Source organism: Cupressus sempervirens, chromosome 4 (genome assembly GCF_028749045.1).
Source record: "Cupressus sempervirens isolate cs-2001-9-10 chromosome 4, ASM2874904v1, whole genome shotgun sequence".
Taxonomy (NCBI): Eukaryota; Viridiplantae; Streptophyta; class Pinopsida; order Cupressales; family Cupressaceae; genus Cupressus; species Cupressus sempervirens.
Genome location: NC_143121.1, coordinates 217768137 through 217788014, shown reverse-complemented (window position 1 = coordinate 217788014; position 19878 = coordinate 217768137). Strand labels below are relative to the sequence as shown.

Here is a 19878-nt window from a genome sequence, read left to right as displayed (position 1 = left end):
TCTAAAGTTTAATATGTTATGTTTCAAATTCAAGCACTGAATTAGATTTACTCCTTGCTAAGTTAGATGTAAATATAAATATTTGTATCAATTTTATTATGGTTTCAAAAACTGATGGAATCTCAAATCTGCAATATTTACCATGTCCATGGAGTTGGTTATCTTCACGTTTGTGTGATTGTCTAACATGCATGAATCGAGTTACATTATTATAGACACTTGATGTGATTTATTTGTATATTTAGTCTTCTACTGAATTTAACTTTGGGAAAAAATTAGAAACTTCTCTTTCAACCTCTTTTGCAAGAACCATTGAGAATAAGAAGTTGTGTGATGCTCCTGGATGTTTAGATGTCATGACTTTTCCACTCCACAGTTTGGTCAGACTCTTTATTTAGTTGACAATTTCCTTTTAATGTTGTTCTCTTTCTTACAAAAACATATCACATCTATCGGCTTCTCATTGCAAGTTCAAAAATGCGCAACTGCTAGTTTAATAATTGTTACATTTTAATTAAGTAGAGAGGCTTTCTATAGTGGAAGCATTCATCAATGTAAACATTTGATTGTTTTAATAAAATTTGACATTTACTTGAATGTTTTATAAGATGGTGAGCTAGTAGAGTGATGAGTTGACAGGTCACACTTATTTATATTTTAAGAATTAGTAATAATTTATAGTATGTCCATCTATCCATACAACTATAAAGAAAGATGTTTGGTTGCATTTAATTGTGTAACTACAAATATTGAAGAGCCACTTGCTAGAACTAATAAAGAAAGATACAAGATAAAGAAACATCTTACTTTTTAAATTGAAATTGAAGATGTTTCTAAAGTAGTGAAAAACTTTCTATTTTTCTAATGCGAATATTAGGAAAAAAAATCTTTTAGTAAATACATAAATAAAAAATATATAACTTCTTATTATTTTTCAATATCTTATTTTTAAAAAGTTTACAGAATATCTAAAAAATCTTATTGGAAAATAAGATATTTCCAAATTTTTCCATTGCATGATATTTCTAAATGATTTATCCTATATACAAGATACAAATTGCTTTAATGTCAAATGAATCTGTTGTGCTAAACACATTGCATCGACAATGCTACTAGCTTATATATATTCAAAGGATATCTCCCAACTTATTATATATATATATATATATATATATATATATATATATATATATATATATATATATATATATATATATATATATATATATATATATATATATATAATATGTATATAAGCTAGTTTTTTATTTATTTATAACTTGGATGTGTGTCTCAAACTGTTTTTCTTTTTCTTTTTATACATTATTTTTCCTTCATTTAATATATATATTTAAAAACAAAAAACTGATAAATGCAAGTTTCTTATTTAAAAGTTGCCTAAAAATGCTGAAGTCACCATCCTGTTTTATCTCAACAAGGAAGAAAGCTCAAATACCTTCCATGCTGAATCATTTCTGAAGACTTTTAGATATTCTCAGTCTTGTTCTCATGATCTTTGACATTCAATCTTAATTTGAGGTAAGCAATATGTTGGTAATACTTCCTTTGATTCATCATTGTTAAGATAATTATCTTGCAGAATTTAACATCTCGTAGGCCAAAATAATTTGCAGAGCCTATTACTATATGTTAACCCTATTCTGAAGTTTTTCAGCTTTTCTTCTTAGACGTCTATTTTATTAATCAAATTTTCCAAAAACATATGGTTTGAGTGGATTATAATCTAGTTTCAGCAGATGGAGGGAAGGTTTTCTGCAATATCAATGGATAAGTCTCAAGAAGAATACAACGAACTCATGAAGGAGGCAGATAGAAAGCATAAGGAATTCTCGCAATAGATGAAGAGGCGCCATGAAAACTTCATGCAAAAGATGATGCGGCAGATTCCTGAAAAATAAATAGAAAAAACTTGGTTTGATTGGATCATAAAAAGGTTTCATCTGATTGAAGCAACTAATACTCCAAGACTGTTTGGTGGAATGATGGGGAAGTTTGAAGCAGAATATAAGGAACTCATGGAGGAAGTAGAGGAGAAGTATCAGGAGTTTATGAAATGGATGCAGACCAGCCATGAAAAATCATGAAAAATCTCTTTTGTATGATATGGTTGATATTGAGAACATTAGCATACATGAGACCATTCTTAAATATCACACACTAAGGAGAAAATTTAGAATAAATAAGTCAGTTTTGACTATTTAACACTTTTAGTGTTGGAATGAAGCTATGTGATGTTTAAGCCATCCAACTCTCACAGGAGAGCTCATAGATTACCATTGTATTGTAGACTCTTGTATTAGTTTTTGCTATTTTCAAAATAAATATTTTAAAAAAATTATTTATTTTTAAATTATTTTAAATATTTTATAATTAGTATTATACAATTAAAATTTCTAATAGCATTATTTTAATCAATATTTTAAATGCATGTTCCTTATTTAAAAGTTGATGAAAAATGTTATAATGACCAACCTTCTTTCCTTTTTGCCTTCATGTTCTTATCCCAACAATGTGAAATGCTTAAACGCATTCAACATTTCTATTGTCATTAATATACCTATTCATGGCTTTGCCACTCACACAAACTCTGTACTTGCCTTTGGCCTTTCGAGCTTTGTCACCTTGTCAAAATGCCTCCATTTCAATAATGGAGAATTCCTAAAGCCTGAAGAAATGGTGATATAGGACAACTGCCACCCTTGATCATAATAGTTTGAATTGCAAGGAAATGAAACACATGTCATCAGTGTTTCATTTATCCTCCCAATTGACTGTTGAGTGATTGCATATCGAACTCGGCGAAGAGATGTTATTCAAGAACTCCATGATTTTTCTTGAAAATAGCTTGTACAAATTTAAATCATTGCCCAAATTCCTATTATTTTCCAATCAATCATAAATTTATCACATGTCCAAATTGAATGATGAAATATTCATATTTAATCTTCTAGTATTTCAGAGTTTTCATCTAATGAGCCTGCCACCCCAACATTCAAAAGCTTATTGGCTTGTGAGTTAGCCTCCCTCAACACATGAGTTACTTTGATCCACTTTGTTGAGTAGAGTTTTGATTTGCTTGACATATTTGTTGAGGTACCAAGTCTCTAAATTACCTTTGACAATGTCATTTACTACAATATGAGAATCACCTTCAAGGTGCAATTTTCAAACACCAAGCTTTAACCTCAACAACATAACTTCAATAGCAACAAGACACTTTGCTTGGTTATTTGTACCATCTCTCACCATTTTTGCACAAAATACCAAGATACTCCCATCATCAATCTAGTCTCCACACCAATTCCTGAGGGTCCCAAGTTTCCCTTAGAAGCCCCACGAAAGTTGATTTTTACCCACCCAGGCTCAAGCGAGGACTGCATCACAAATGTTTCTTAGACAAAGAATCAACTCTCAAAGGTCCATGAGGGGACCTAAGCTAAAAGATTAATATTATTACATTAATTTTTTTATTAAATTAAATTATAGCTAAGATAGTTATTCATTTAATATTGATAAAGAGATAATATATAAAATTGTTATCAAATAATTAAAATACAATCACTATTAATTATATTTAATAGATGTTTATATATTTATGGAAGTATTTATTTATACATACTATATATTATTTAGTTTTTTCTTTAAATATGGATAGTAATATCTATAATTGCTATGCAATAATTTAAATATGTTTTTTTTTGCAATTTGAAAATTTTAATAAATATTTTTTAAATTTGAAATAGAATATCTAATTTATGTTTAATTATATAATTATCTACATTATTTTATATTTAGATTTGTAAAATTTAACATGATTAGAACCTATAAAAGTAGTTACTAACTTTTTAAGTATTTGTTTTCTTATGAGTTACCATCCACCATTAGCTCAATCCCAACCCTCATATTAATAATTACACATTAACAAATAGATATTGATGGTTATTTTGAAAATTTGTTTGTAAAACTTGTGTACCATCTATAGTCTCATACTTTCTCCAATCTATCTTCCCCCGAAACCACTCTAAGTAATAAAGTTGGGACATAATAAGTTTTGGCTAAACTCAAATTACTTTCCCATCTTTTGTAGTTGAAGGGCATGTCTATGCAACCAAAACCTTTGATTTGCCAACATTAACCAAAAATCAAGCATACAATGCTTAGAGTTGTGTTGCTACCCTTACTTCTCTATCTTGTTCAATCACTACGTTATAACCATAAAATAAATCTAACATAAAAGGATTGAATTTTAAGACTTTTATATAACTTGATAGTAGAGTGGGAGGAGGATTTGGTTCTAATTTATTTAATTCATTCATTTGTAATTGTCTAGAAATATTATAGTGGATAAATTAGGATCTGTCATTGTTTGAAGAAGATCTACATACATTTGTCAAATGCTAGCAATTTATAGATATATTAATGTCTTTTTATATCTATGGGAAAAAAATTATGGGAATGAGATGACGATAAATTTTATAGTCCACCATTTATAATTTAAGATTGTCCTTGGGGTATTGTAGTGGAGGATTTGTAATTTTTTTGTCAAACTTACATGTAGATTATAGTAATTTATAAATAAGACAATTTATGTTCCATTTTTGGAGAAAAAAGTTATTACTAAGATTATGTAAGTATATATGCATGTATATATAAGCTATATATTATAGAAAGAGGATATACATTTTTCATAAAAAATAATATTTTACTAAGTCATATATATAACTTTATTCTATATGTATAATATCACATATAACATTCTTAATGATACATGGTAAGAGAACAAAAAGGTATAGGAGGGACTTGTGTATACTAGTTGAAAATAGGCATGAAATATGTGAATATTAATTAGAGGAATGTGCATGAATTAGGCTTAAATAGTAAACATGGATATCAATGCCACACTCATGTGAAAATACTTAGTAATTGTTGTTTATGAGTTGAGTTTGCATTAAAATGATCATTGCATGTCAAATATGAAAATAATATACATAGTTACGGATTTTGAGATCTTATAAGTTATGTATAGCATATATAGTAATAGTGGTAAATTTATTAATAAAGAATTTTTTATTTACTCTATTGTATTAGTGTTATCTTCTTATATTTGGGCTTGCTACAATAAGACTATATGCTGTTCAACTAGACTTGTAATAATTAGAATCTTTTGTCATGTGGCTACTACCATTTAGTATTTGGGTTTAAGGATTTGAGTAGATAAAATGATCTAAACAAAGGGATTATGTCTTCAATAATTTGTGTCGAGGTGAATAAGAGATAGTGTAGACAACTTTAAACTCATTAATATAGTGTGGAGAAGACACACCTATTATTAATTTAAGGAATTGGGCACCTAGAGCTAGAGATCTAGAGGAAGTAATATGCACAATTAATAAAAGTTGCAAATAGTGAAAAATAATAGTCGATGAACACATATATAGATTAAGTGACAATGAAGCATCGAAAATGTGTATATATAAGAATAGTGAGGATATTCTTGAAATTAGATTATTAACCATCCCGTAAATGAGTGATAGGACTTGCTTGAACATAACTCTAGTTATTTGGTGAACCTTTTCCTTGAAAACTTAATCAACATGATTGTAGAGTTTGAATTACATTTTGAGTATAAGTTTGTTAAGGACATACATAGGATTTTTTTTCCTAAGCTAACCTATCCCATTGTTAAAGAGGAAAACAATAACAACAAAAGGAAAATTTATATCAAAATAAATTTGTCATCAAGTTGAGAGAATAGTTTCTACCTAGAAAATATAAGTTGGCTATGTTTAGGAAGCTCCAACACCTAAGGCCAAATGAGGGAAGCAATGAGAATAAAATTCAAGAGTTCTAATTGATCATTCACATGAGGCATATCAAAGAATTCAAGGTATCAAGGTATATGAATAAATTATGTATGGTCATTTAGGATGTGACATAGGGGCTTCACATAGTGAACTTGAACCATGGAATGTGCTTTTGTGGCATACTAAATAATACTCTTGTTTCCAAAGATAATTCGCCAAAATCCTTTTTCGCTAAGTTACCAATTTGATTTTAGGTTTGAAGAATTGATTTGTTGGTACGATAAAATTTTGAAATGGGGTTTGGGTTTGTTAGTACAAAAACATGTAAAAATTATATATTTACACATATGTAGCCTAGAAAAATGAATTAAGCTTACAATTTGTTACCCATACATTTTATAGAGAGTTTTTATTAAATTAATTAATTGGAGAGAGAGAGGGATTAGTCATAAAGAAAAAATTAAGTTTCTCTCTCCCCGTACTTTTCTCTCTCCACATATTAAAACCTTTAGAGAGAAGTACAGGTTAAGGTTTTGGTTTTGGTTTTCACTCTCTCTCTTCCAACTTTTCTCTCTCCTCATACTTTTATCTCTCCACGTACTAAAACTTTTAGAGAGAAGTATGGGCTTGGGTTTGGATTCGAGTTTTCTTACTCAATTTTTCTCTCTCCATGTACTAGCCATACTCTCTCTCTCCCCATACTCCAAATTTTTAACCTAATCCTAACCCGAACTTAAATCCCAACTTCCAATTAATTGCCGGCTGGAAGTAAAGTTGAAAGATGCAATCTAAAACTATTTCCTGACAGAGGTTTTGGAAATCATTACATAGGAAGAATGCGCAGTGAAAATGTCTATGGATAAGTAGAATAGAAATGGAACTTTCAATCTCAGGCATAAATCAAGAGGTACGTTTGGCAAAAGCTTCACAAAAACTCACGAGAGTCATTATATCAACAATACTCTTGTAGGTGTTATGAAGATGCATTTTGAAGCTATAAAGCTTGTGAGAAATCCAAAGTAATAAACCAAAATCATATGATTAGAGATGATTATCAATTTTCAAAGACACCGCTTTGGCAATGCATGAATGTGAGAGGGGAGGTGAATGAGATATCAGAGATATTTAGAAAAATTTAGGTGGCAGGTGTCAAGGCAAACACGGTTACATGGAGGAGATGAAATGAATCAAAATGCTACAATGCATCCACCGAGAATAGATTTAAGTGGAGATGAGGGGTGTTGAGTTAAGATCTTCAATTTGTGGTGCCATTAATAACACCAATCTTTAAATGCTAATTGGTCAAACACTTGGAGAGGAAAGTTCTTGAACAAAGACAAAGATTGCAAGATAACCATTTGATAAAATGCCTATGAACACGTAGATGTTTGATTGATGGGCATCTCCATACTTGCGAAGGCTACAAGAATTGGCCTTAGAATGCCATTTGGATGATGAAATTGAGGAAGAAGGTGGGACTGCCGTATTGCACCCTACTACAGATCATAGTGAGGAATGACTCGTAGAATTCCACAGCAGGAGCTTTGGAGGAGAAAGTAGCTCATAGGAGAAATCCATTGAGGACATGGGGAATTCTGTCTCTATTGGTTGCTTATATCTGGCAACTATACACACTGTGGCTTCTTGTAAGATTGCATGAATCTGTACTTGGAAAACACTACAATCAGTATAGAGAACTTGCTAAAGATGCTTTTGGTGAGAAATTGGGTGGGTGGCTCTCTACTTTTCCAATCCTATATCCATCATGTGGCACTGCAATGGGATTAATTATTGTCGCAGGGGGCTCGTTGAATTTTTTTTTTCCAAATTGTTTGTGGCCCAACTTGTGAATCCCATCCATTAACTTTAGTTGAGTGCTATTTGGTGTCACCTTCCTTGCTGTGGTTTTTGCACAGCTTCCCAATCTCAACTCCATCGCATGGTTTTCTTTGATTGGAGCAACAAATTCAATCACATACTGCACAATGATTTGGGCTTTGTCGGTAAGCCAGCCCAAGCCTCCAAACATATCTTATGATCCTGTCAGGGCTAAATCTGATGTTGTCTCAGCTTTCACAATCCTGAATGCATTGGGCGCCATAACTTTTGCCTTCAGGGACCACAATCTTTCTCTTGAGATTCAGTCAACAATGCCATCAAGTCTTAAGCATCCAGCCCATGTAGCAATGTGGAGAGTGTAGACACCTAAAAATCCTTTAGAAAATAAAGTATTTTTATTTTCTGAAAAAAATCTCTGATGACATCATCATTTATTAATTAATTAATTAATTAATTAATTAATTTATTTTTATGCCATTAAATCCCTTTATCTTAATTAAAAATATTTAATTACGGAATCCCTCCCAAAAATGTTTAAATCTTATTTAAACATTATTTCCTTATTTATTAATTATTTAATTAATAAATTGACCAAAAATCCCAAAATAAATAATTTATTTATTTTTTGTCCAAAACTTGGCCAATTTCCTTAAGACCACGAACCTCTTCCAAAATCTTCTAAATCCTTCTTTAATTTTGATTAAAGGCTAATCCCATCATTTCCTACCCCTAATCCCAACTCAAAATATTTAATTAAGATTAAATATTAATCCTCATATTTATTAAAAATATTTTAATAAATATTTCCTCAACCTAAACTCTTGAAATAAATAAAACTTTATTTATTTTCTAAAAAATCTTATTTATCCTCATCCTAAAAGCCTAGACTCTTCTAGAAGATGTCAATTCTAATCCTAAACCCCCTTCTAACCTTGTCACATTCCCTAAACAAGGTTAGCGAAATCCTAAGCTAATCCTAATCCCTCTTCTAATCATGTGCACAACTTAAGCAAGGGTTAAGACTTGCTAACCCAAGCCAAAGTCAATAATCTCATCCTCCTCCCAACCACCTCTAAGCCAAAGTCAACAATCTCATCCTCCTTCCAACCATCTTTATTTATGACCCAACCATCTCTATTTGACCCAACCATCCCCATTTATGGCTTAACCTCCCTCATTACTCCTTTGACCAACCCATATCCTACCCTCTCACATCCAATCACCTTGTGACATGTGTCACCTCCTAATTGGCTTTAAACAAGCACAATCCATGTGCTCCCCTTTGAGTGCATCCTAGCCCTCCCTTACCATCTTGCCATCCTTGCATCATGAGTGTCCATCCTTCCACCCCTTGGCCTATAAATAGAAGCCTCTCCCTTCACTAAAATCATCCACTTTTGAAGCAAACTTATAATGCTATTTTGAGAGCCTAAAAACTACCAAAATACTATTATAATGCTGAAAACCCTCCATACCTTCATTGTTGAATCATTCATCCACACTCATATTTGATTATCACTCATCCATTTGGAGATTGAGCACATCGTGATCATACATCCACTATCCATCAGGGACATAGCTTCATCATCATGAGAAGCACTTGAGGAGTTTACCATCTTTGGTCTACTTTCCTCAATTTTGTCTTCTTTGGTCCTATCTTAAGTGTTTATTTTTTTTTAGTATTGAGAATGCCTTTTATAGATTAGTGTTCATTTTAATCTACTAAAATAGGTGATACAAAGAGGAGCTAAGGTAGCTTATACACTGACTGCCTTCTGCTTCTTCCCTATTGCAATTGGAGGATATTGGGCCTATGGAAACCTTATGCCACTAGGAGGGATTCTAAATGCTTTATATGGATTTCATAATCAGGATATCTTAAGGGGACTTTTGGGCCTAACATTCCTTCTAGTTGTTATAAATTGCCTAACCAGCTTCCCAGATTATGCTATGCCAATTTTTGATGATTTTGAAGCTTCCTACATCAGTTGGGCCAACAAATCATGTCCTCTATGGATTCAAAGTGGATTCTGGGTGGTTTTTACATTCATGGGATTCTTTTTTGGGGTCACATTTCTTTTCCTCAATAGCTTAGCTAGTTTGCTTGGAGGGATCACATTGACTGTAACCTTTGCATACCCTTGTTTGATGTGGTGCATGATAAAGAAGCCTGAGAAATACAACACTACCTGGTATTTGAATTGGAGACTTGGTATATTTGGTGTCATACTTGGCATAGCAGTCTCAATAGGAGGTATTTGGAGCATTGTTGATAGTGGCCTAAAGCTCCAATTTTTCAAGCCAAGCTAAGCATCAAGCGGCAGGCCAAAAAGAGGAGTCAATAATCTAGTGACTGGGTGCCTGAACTTCTCCATCTACAGTTATGAGATTTGATTTGGTGATCTTAGATTCCAAACAACCATGTAAAACATGGATAGGCAATGTGTATGAATTATTTGAATGGAAGCTTTTGTTCTTATAACCCACGTGGAGGAGATTAGTACAGTGGTTGGAAATCATGACAAAGCACAAATCTTGTTTGACACAGTTGCCTTCTTATCAACCGACAAAATCCAGAACTATAGAAGTTGTCATCTAATATTGCCTCATATTCAAAAGTACATCCTCTACTACCTTTCTTAGCATGAAATCATTGATCAAAGAGCATACATCATGTAATATCAACAGATTATGTGAGCCACTAGACAGAGTTTGAAGAATGCTTATGATTTCTTAAAGATTCAACGAATGAAGTGTATAGTATGATATATATTCATATGCACATGGGCCAAACACTAAGAAGATGCTTTTGATCCAAGTCAAACTTAATGGTGTTGATGGATGTGCATGCAAGATGTTGTTCTTTGACTCCTTAAGAAGTTGGGGTTGGTTATAACTTGTGTTCTAAGTTCTCAAACTCTAACTTTTGAGGTAGTTACAAACCCGAAAGGTTAGTTATTCTAGAATAGCTATAAATTCCTAAATCTCAATGTAATAAGGGACTTTTTGGACTTGGATACAGGAGAACACTTATGCTCTAATCATAAAGAAATTTTTGGAAAGTGTGTACAATTGTTGTTTTTGTGTAATCAATTATTTCTTTCTTTCTTGGTGCAAGAAATAAAAGGAAGTACATTTAGCGTTCTCTCTCCAAGGAATCTAGATTGTTAAAGTGTTGATTCATCTATGATTACTTTCATGGTATGATGTGAGTATTTGTGGATGGTTGAATTAGCATTGTGTTGGTGAAAGTTCTCAAGCATAGTCCTTGATAGCTCTCATTAATAGTTTACATCATTTTTATGAAAACGTTGAAGGCATGTGGTGCATTTACTGTCAATGGTTTTCCTTCCTATTTTCTAAGTTCTTCTTATCTTTATTGAAAAATCTAAAATTTCATCTTACGATGGAGTTGCCCCTCTAAACGTAGAGGAAGGCCAAATATCAAGAGCCTATCCAACTGTTGTGAATGATTTGCCACATACACTCCATTGGGCAATTTCTTTAGTGACAAATCTGTTTACCAATAGATTTTGGTGACTCCACTGGGGATACTGAACAAGAAAGATTGACAGTCACCTGTAATGAAGCACAATGGTCCTTTCACATGAGAACATTTTTTCTGTTCTCCAACTGAACCTCGACTTCCAAGACACCCAGGAAGATATAATCTCTAATTTGAACACTCTAGCCTAGAGGTGTAGATGAAGTGCTCAACAGTATCATCAAGTAAATCAAGTTCTTGAAGAAGAAGAAGAAGAGTTTGGAGAAATCTTAAGGAGAGCTCCTATTGGTCATAACGTTGTGGTCATCGAAAGAATGGTAGTTATCCCAAGAAGAAACAGGAAAAATCTTGGTCACATCCAAACCAAGTGAACAATAATCAATAACATGGTTGATGAAAGGTACCTTCCTTGGAATGAAGGTTGGCGACTCTATTTTAAAGATTGATTATCGGTGACTCTATTTGAAGGCGGTAATTTAGAATCATGGTTTGGTACAAGAGAAAAGTTGAAAGTGACAGTGACAGTGATAGTGATGATGAATACCTTTCATATCCTAAGAAACAGATTCTTGATGAGGCTCTGCAAGTTGAATTCTTGAAGAATTTCTATGGTGGTAGGAGGCTGGATCCTAAAATGGTTCATCCCCACTCACTTCAAGTTTTTCAAAAGATTGAAGAAGAGGATGGAAAGGATTATGGTTTTCTTTTTCATGATCAAGAATTCTTTTTTGAAAAAAAAATCAGCGTATAAAGATAAAGAAGTCTTTGCTGAAGAATGTGCTTCATCTAAATCAGCAATGAGGAATACTAAAAATGTCTCTCATGAACCTGTATCTCAACAAAATTAGATTGATCCTAAGAAAGCAAACTTATTGAAGAGTTTCTATGGTGGACAAAAACTAGATCCAGGAGGGATTCATCCATCTTTGCTTCAAACTTTGCAAAAGATAGATGAAGAAGACGGTAAAGATAATCAGTTTTTCTCTTATAGGCCCAAATCATTTTTAGAAGGAAGTTCCACATGCAAGAATAAGGAAGAACTTGATAAGAAAAGTGATTCATGTCAATCAAAGATCGATAGTGGTGGTCAAAAAGGTGTTCCAATGCTTGCACCTATTACTCATCGAAGTCATACTTCCATTGATCCCAATCATATTGAATTTTTAAAAACCTTCTATGGCAATGCATGCCTGGATCCTAAAGAAGTACATCCTTTTTTACTTCAAACGTTGCAAGAACTTGACAAAGAAGACCCATGCAAGAATTATTTTCTTGATAGTAGAACATCTTTCGATCCAAATATTAGAAAGGATTCATCTACATTTTCATGCTTGAAAGAAGACAGGGATCCTATGTGTAATAAAGGAGATGGTCAAGAAAGAGAGTCTATAGGAGAAGAAGGGTTTGCAAATGTATCAAGACATGACTGTGAAGATTTCAAAATCCAGGATAAATTATTCAATCATCTCAATCCTAATGCAAAAGAAAAAGAAAAATCAAAATCTCGGGAAACTACACAACATATGATTGAAGATGAGGAAAATGTGGATCAAGGTGAATTTCATACAACTTCTATTCCCTCTTGGTGCCTTGATGTTTTAGATGATGACTTCCTATGTGGATAAAATCTTCCAAATCATCCTTCGATGACCATTCATGATGATAAATCTATTGACGACATCAATACATCAGTTGTCATGGAACAATTAGAAACCACTAACATTAATGGAGATAAAAGCAGCCATGAGCTTCTACAAATATCTGCTTTCCCTGAGGAAATGGAGACCTTTACATTTGATGATATTGATGAACTCGTGATTAAATGATCGATTGATGAAAATGTTAAAAATCAATTTCTAGGAGAAGAAGATGAACCATGTAACTTTAATTCTTTATCATGCATGCCAACTTTCACATTTCATGAAAGTTGTCTTGGAGAAGAAATGATGATTCAAGAGGGGATAGATCTCATTGAACATATTGAAAATGAAAGCTATATGAATATGAAGACAATTTCCTCTATTCTAGCAGAAGTGAAATTAAATTCCTATAGATCATTCAAATTTCAAAGAAATCCTCTTTTTGAGTCTTTTCATCAAATAAGAAATCCTATGCCAAAGAACTTCTATGAGAAGAATAGCTATGATGAAGAAAGTAATGAGTTAGCATGGGATCTCATGGAGGAATCCAGTGAAGAAAACTCATATGATGTAGTTGCTCCAACCTTGTGCTCAAAATCCTTGGGTCGTAATTTCCTCTATGAAGAAAATGTTTACTTAAATCCTTTATTCACAGAGAAAGGCATTTCTATTGATGATTTCCAAATAGGTGTTCAAGAACAAGGTTCAATGGCTATAACTTCGCAGGTTGTTTCGCATCACAGATTGTATAAAGGAAATCCAATACTAAGTTTGGTATCTTCTCATCTTAACCATCACCAGACCCTTCAGATGGAAAATTTTGATATTAATGGGATGGAAATTAAAGGTATGGCCCATAATGTTGAAGATGGTACTCATGCAACTCAGAAGTGCCTAAAAATTCAAGATGATCTTTTGGAAGATAAGAAAGAAGAAATGGATCATGAGAAGATTCAATATAATATGGATGTGCGTCCCAGCTAGAATAATTTTATAGAGGATTCAACTATGATCATCTCCATGGAAAAGAAAGAATATCTAGTGTCTAAAATGAGTTTGAGACTTTATGATGATCAATCGATAGGAATTCAACTAGAGGGCCTGCCAAGTAGAGGAGAAGATCTAATATGCATTCAGGAACTTGAGAATCTTATACTTCAACTCTTTGAAAATGAATTTATTAGTGACATACAACAAGAAGAAAAGTTATTTTGAAGCCCGAGATTTTTGATGAAGCTTGGTTATTTGGATATGTTCCTTTATCCAGAGATGTGGGGCATGCTAGGAATCTCAAAGTTAGAATTCAAGGAGCACGCGTATATTTGAGCCCATGGAAGCTTGAGAGTTGTCACATGTTGGCACACCATGGTATTTATTTTCCTCAACCAATGAATGGATTTGCATAATTATGCCTTAAGTCACTGGAGGTAGGGAGACTTGCCTTGTACATATCTTAGTTAGGAGTTTTTGTTTTGCCTTCCTTTCTTTTCTATTTGGTTGTGTTCCCAATTTTGGCATGCTCAATCCCTTTTCTTGTGATTATCTCCTTTTTGGGTGACTCTATAGCCCTTGTGATAAAGCACCATCATTTCTTAACTCTGGGTTCATTCAGCGTCCTGCACAGTCCTTGTCCCTAGATAGAGCCAACTGTTACCCAAAAATTTTACAGAGAGTTTTTATTAAATTAATTAATCAGAGAGAGAGAGGGATTAGTCATAAAGAAAAAATAAATTTTCTCTCTCCCTGTACTTTTCTCTCTCCACGTACTAAAACCTTTAGAGAGAAGTACGGGTTAAGGTTTTGGTTTGGGTTTTCACTCTCTCTCTCTCTTCCAACTTTTCTCTCTCCCTATACTTTTCTCTCTCCACATACTAAAACTTTTAGAGAGAAGTACAGGCTTGGGTTTGGATTCGAGTTTTCTTGCTCAATTTTTCTCTCTCCACATACTAGCCATACTCTCTCTCCCTGTACTCCAACTTTTTAACCTAATCCTAACCTGAACTTAAATCCCAACTTCCAATTAATTGCTGGCTAGAAGTAAAGTTGAAAGATGCAATCTAAAACTATTTCCTGACAGAGGTTTTGGAAATCATTACATAGGAAGAATGCGCTGTGAAAATGTCTATGGATAAGTAGAATAGAAATGTAACTTTCAATCTCAGGCATAAATCAAGAGGTACGTTTGGCAAAAGCTTCACAAAAACTCACGGGAGCCATTATATCAACAATACTCTTGCCGGTGTTACGAAGATGCATTTTGAAGCTATAAACCTTGTGAGAAATCCAAAGTAATAAACCAAAATCATACGATTAGAGATGATTATCAATTTTCAAAGACACTGCTTTGGCAATGCATGAATGTGAGAGGGGAGGTGAATGAGATATCAGAGATATTTAGACAAATGCAGGTGGTAGACGTCAAGGCAAACATGGTTACATGGAGGAGATGAAATGAATCAAAATGCTACAATGCATCCACTGAGAATAGATTTAAGTGGAGATGAGGGGTGTTGAGTTAAGATCTTCAATTTGTGGCCCCATTAATAACACCAATCTTTAAATGATAATTGGTCAAACACTTGGAGAGGCAAGTTCCTGAACAAAGACAAAGATTGCAAGATAACCATTTGATAAAATGCCTATGAACACGTAGATGTTTAATTGATGGGCATCTCCATACTTGCGAAGGCTGCAAGAATTGGCCTTAGAATGCCATTTGGATGATGAAATCGGGGAAGAAGGTGGGACTGCCGTATTGCACCCTACTACAGATCATAGTGAGGAATGAATCGTAGAATTCCACAGCAGGAGCTTTGGAGGAGAAAGTAGCTCGTAGAAGAAATCCATTGAGGACATGGGGAATTCTATCTCTATTGGTTGCTTATATCTGGTAACTATACACACTGTGGCTTCTTGTAAGATTGCATGAATCTGTACCTGGAAAACACTACAATCAGTATGGAGAACTTGCTAAAGATGCTTTTGGTGAGAAATTGGGTGGGTGGCTCTCTACTTTTCCAATCCTGTATCCATCACGTGGCACTGCAATGGGACTGATTATTGTCGCACGGGGCTCACTGAAATTGTTTTTTCCAAATTGTTTGTGGCCCAACTTGTGAATCCCATCCATTAACTTCAGTTGAGTGCTATTTGGTGTTCACCTTCCTTGCTGTGGTTGTTGCACAGCTTCCTAATCTCAACTCCATCGCATGGTTTTCTTTGATTGGAGCAATGACTTCAGTCACATACTGCACAATGATTTGGGCTTTGTCGATAAGACAGCCCAGGCCTCCTAACGTATCTTATGATCCTGTCAGGGCTAAATTTGATGTTGTCTCAGCTTTCACAATCTTGAATGCATTGGGCGCCATAACTTTTGCCTTCGGGGGCCACAATCTTGCTCTTGAGATTGAGTCAACAATGCCATCAAGTCTTAAGCATCCAACCCATGTAGCAATGTGGAGAGGAGCTAAGGTAGCTTATACAATGATTGCCTTCTGCTTCTTCCCTATTGCAATTGGAGGATATTGGGCCTATGGAAACCTTATGCCACTAGGAGGGATTCTGAATGCTTTATATGGATTTCATAATCAGGATATCTCAAGGGGACATTTGGGCCTAACTTTCCTTCTAGTTGTTATAAATTGCCTAACCAGCTTCCCAATTTATGCTATGCCAATTTTTGATGATTTTGAAGCTTCCTACATCAGTTCGGCCAAAAAATCATGTCCTCTATGGATTCGAAGTGGATTCTGGGTGGTTTTTACATTCATGGGATTCTTTTTCGAGGTCGCATTTCTTTTCCTCAATAGCTTAGCTAGTTTGCTTGGAGGGATCACATTGACTGTAACCTTTGCATACCCTTGTTTGATGTGGTGCATGATAAAGAAGCCTAAGAAATACAACACTACCTAGTATTTGAACTAGAGACTTGGTATATTTGGTGTCATACTCAGAATAGCAGTCTCAATAGGAGGTATTTGGAGCATTGTTGACAGTGGCCTAAAGCTCCAATTTTTCAAGCCAAGCTAAGCATCAAGTGTCAGGCCAACAAGAGGAGTCAATAATCTAGTGACTGGGTGCCTAAACTTCCCCATCTATAGTTATGAGATTTGATTTGGTGATCTTAGATTCCAAACAACCATGTAAAACATGGATAGGCAATGTGTATGAATTATTTGAATGGAAGCTTTTGTTCTTATAACCCACGTGGAGGAGATTAGTACAGTGATTGGAAATCATGACAAAGCACAAATCTTGTTTGACACAATTGCCCTCTTATCAACTGACAAAATCCATAACTATAGAAGTTGTCATCTAATATTGCCTCATATTCAGAAGCACATCCTCTGCCACCTTTCTTAGAATGAAATCATTGATCAAAGAACATACATCATGTAATATCAACAGATAATGTGAGCCACTAGATAGAGTTTGAAGAATGCTTATGATTTCTTAAAGATTCAATAGCTAAAGTGTATAGTATGATATATATTCATATGCACATGGGCCAAACACTAAGAAGATGCTTTTGATCCAAGTCAAACTTAATGGTTTTGGTGGATGTACATGCAAGATGTTGTTCTTTGACTCCTTAAGAGGTTCGGGTTGGTTATAACTTGTGTTTTGAGTTCTCAAACTCTAAATTTTGAGGTAGTTACGAACCTGAAAGGTTAGTTATTCTAGAATAGCTTTAAATTCCTAAATCTCAATGTAATAAGGGACTTTTTGGACTTGGATACAGGGGAACACTTATGCTCTAATCATAAAGAAATTTTTGGAAAGTGTGTACAATTGTTGTTTTTGTGTAATCAGTTATTTCTTTCTTTCTTCGTGCAAGAAATAAAAGGAAGTACATTTAGCATTCTCTCTCCAAGGAATCTAGATCGTTAAAGTGTTGATTCATCTATGATTACTTTCATGGTATGATGTGAGTATTTGTGGATGGTTGAATTAGCATTGTGTTGGTGAAAGTTCTCAAGCATAGTCCTTGATAGCTCTCATTAATAGTTTACATCATTTTTATGAAAAAATTGAAGGTGTGTGGTGCATTCGCTGTCAATGGTTTTCCTTCCTATTTTCTAAGTTCTTCTTATCTTTATTGAAAAATCTAAAATTTCATCTTACGAGGGAGCTGCCCCTCTAAACATAGAGGAAGGCTAGATATCAAGAGCCTATCCAACTGTTGTGAATGATTTGCCACATACACTCCGTTGGGCAATTTCTTTTGTGACAAATCTGTTTACCAACACAATTTCACATAGTATCATAAAAAATAAATTAAATTATAAGCTTGTAATCATATCTATTATCAACATATCAAATTCAAGTATCATTGTTTTGACTTTCAACAATTAGGATTTAATACTAAGTCTCAACCATCTAATGGATTATCTAAATCTACTTCTTCTTATATATCAAAGACATTAGTTGATTCTCAAACCGTGCTAATATCAATTGGATCAACTACAATAATAGCATTTCTTCCTTCCAAGTTGTTAAAAAATTATTACTTTTTCATTGTACATAGAGCTTGTTTGTTTATAATTAACATCCTACTTTAAAATCCTTTCACCTCTTGAAGATATTGTTTGATGTTTAAAATATGATTAATCACTATACAAAGCTTCCAATTAATTAGACAGGGGTCATTATGAATAACTGGATATAAAATTTGTAATTGAAGACTTGTACTCAACGTTATGTTCGAGGAAATCACTGCAATGAAGGGAGGATAAAAATTGGAAGCAGCCGTGTGTGAGGGTTTTGGGAGCTTTTTTTGCTGCTGTTAGGCTATTCATGCATAGGGAGATCGCACCATTTCTCTTCAATCTAGTGTGTCCTTTTGTAGATTCAATATTCTAGATGAATACTGTTGTGCAGGGTTTGTGTTTTTTGTGGAAAATAGATTTCAAGAGTTTTCTTCAACATCTATATTTCAAAGCTTGTTTGCCTAGCTCTTATGGTTGTGAGTGGGGTTTCCACAAGTCTCATTCTTTTTGGAGCCTCTGGTTGTGATGGATCTTCTCCCGGGGTGAGGTCACAAGAGAAGGAGCCATTTTATGATAGCGAGAGCCAGAAGTTAAATAAAGTTAATGGTTGTTTTCCACGTAGCCAGGATCGGCCTATGCTGGTTATTTGAAATGTCCCTTTTCTAATTTTATATGAAATTTTAAACCTCTAATCATATCTTTAAGATCAAACAACCAATATTTCAAAGATCTACCAATTTCTCAATAAACCCCAAATCGGGTATGTCGGAAATAGTGCCAAAAACTTCACAGCTTCACATATTATTAATAAATCTGAAAGTGGAAATTTTTTGTAGAAATTTCAATAGCATAATAGCCTACAAAATGACATTTCTAGATCTATATAAAATTTACACAACAGCTCCCAAATGGAGGGCAAAAACAATGCTCATCGAGCTCCTGAAGACAACACAAAATAGCCGAAAATACCACAAAACCACTGATAATCCATCATAGAAGTATAATCATGACCAAATACATATATTCAGCTCTATTTTAACATCTAAAATTCTGAAATACAGCAGCAACCCAAACTGATATGAAATACTCAACCGGAAACACCAAACTCTTACAAAAAACACACCCGAAAAACCATAAATCTGCACTGTTCAACACAAACCATGCACAGCTTCAAAATCATGAGCATGAGCATATGTGAAGCATGCACATGGAATGGAATGGCTTCAAAATCTCATCATTAGCCTTCCTAGAAACCTGAAAACTCCCATTCTTGGGTCTCCTTCTCCACAAGTTTGGCAGCCTCTGAAGAATAACAAAGAAATGAGCAAAAATCAAGTTCTAGAATGAGCCCAAAATGCCTCCAAACCCCTTAAAAGAGGGCATAACCCTAAATCATGTCCAAGAGGGGTTAATAAAACATATTTTAATAATAATTTTTATTTATTAGTCCATCAATTTCCAAAGATTAACCCCTTTTGCCAAAACTTCACCCTTTTGGGCCTTCCTGCCTTAGCAAAAATTATTATTTTTAACTATTTGAAAAGGGGACATGACAAGTCCTCCCCTCCCAAATATTG

The 19878-nt window shown here is 33.8% G+C and overlaps 2 pseudogenes; both read left to right on the top strand.

Moving 5' to 3' along the window:
- The first annotated feature begins 6699 nt into the window (after window positions 1-6699).
- Window positions 6700-9974, top strand: LOC149560775 (lysine histidine transporter-like 8 pseudogene; annotated as a pseudogene).
- A 2841-nt stretch (window positions 9975-12815) lies between these two features.
- Window positions 12816-16724, top strand: LOC149560774 (lysine histidine transporter-like 8 pseudogene; annotated as a pseudogene).
- Window positions 16725-19878: the final 3154 nt, after the last annotated feature.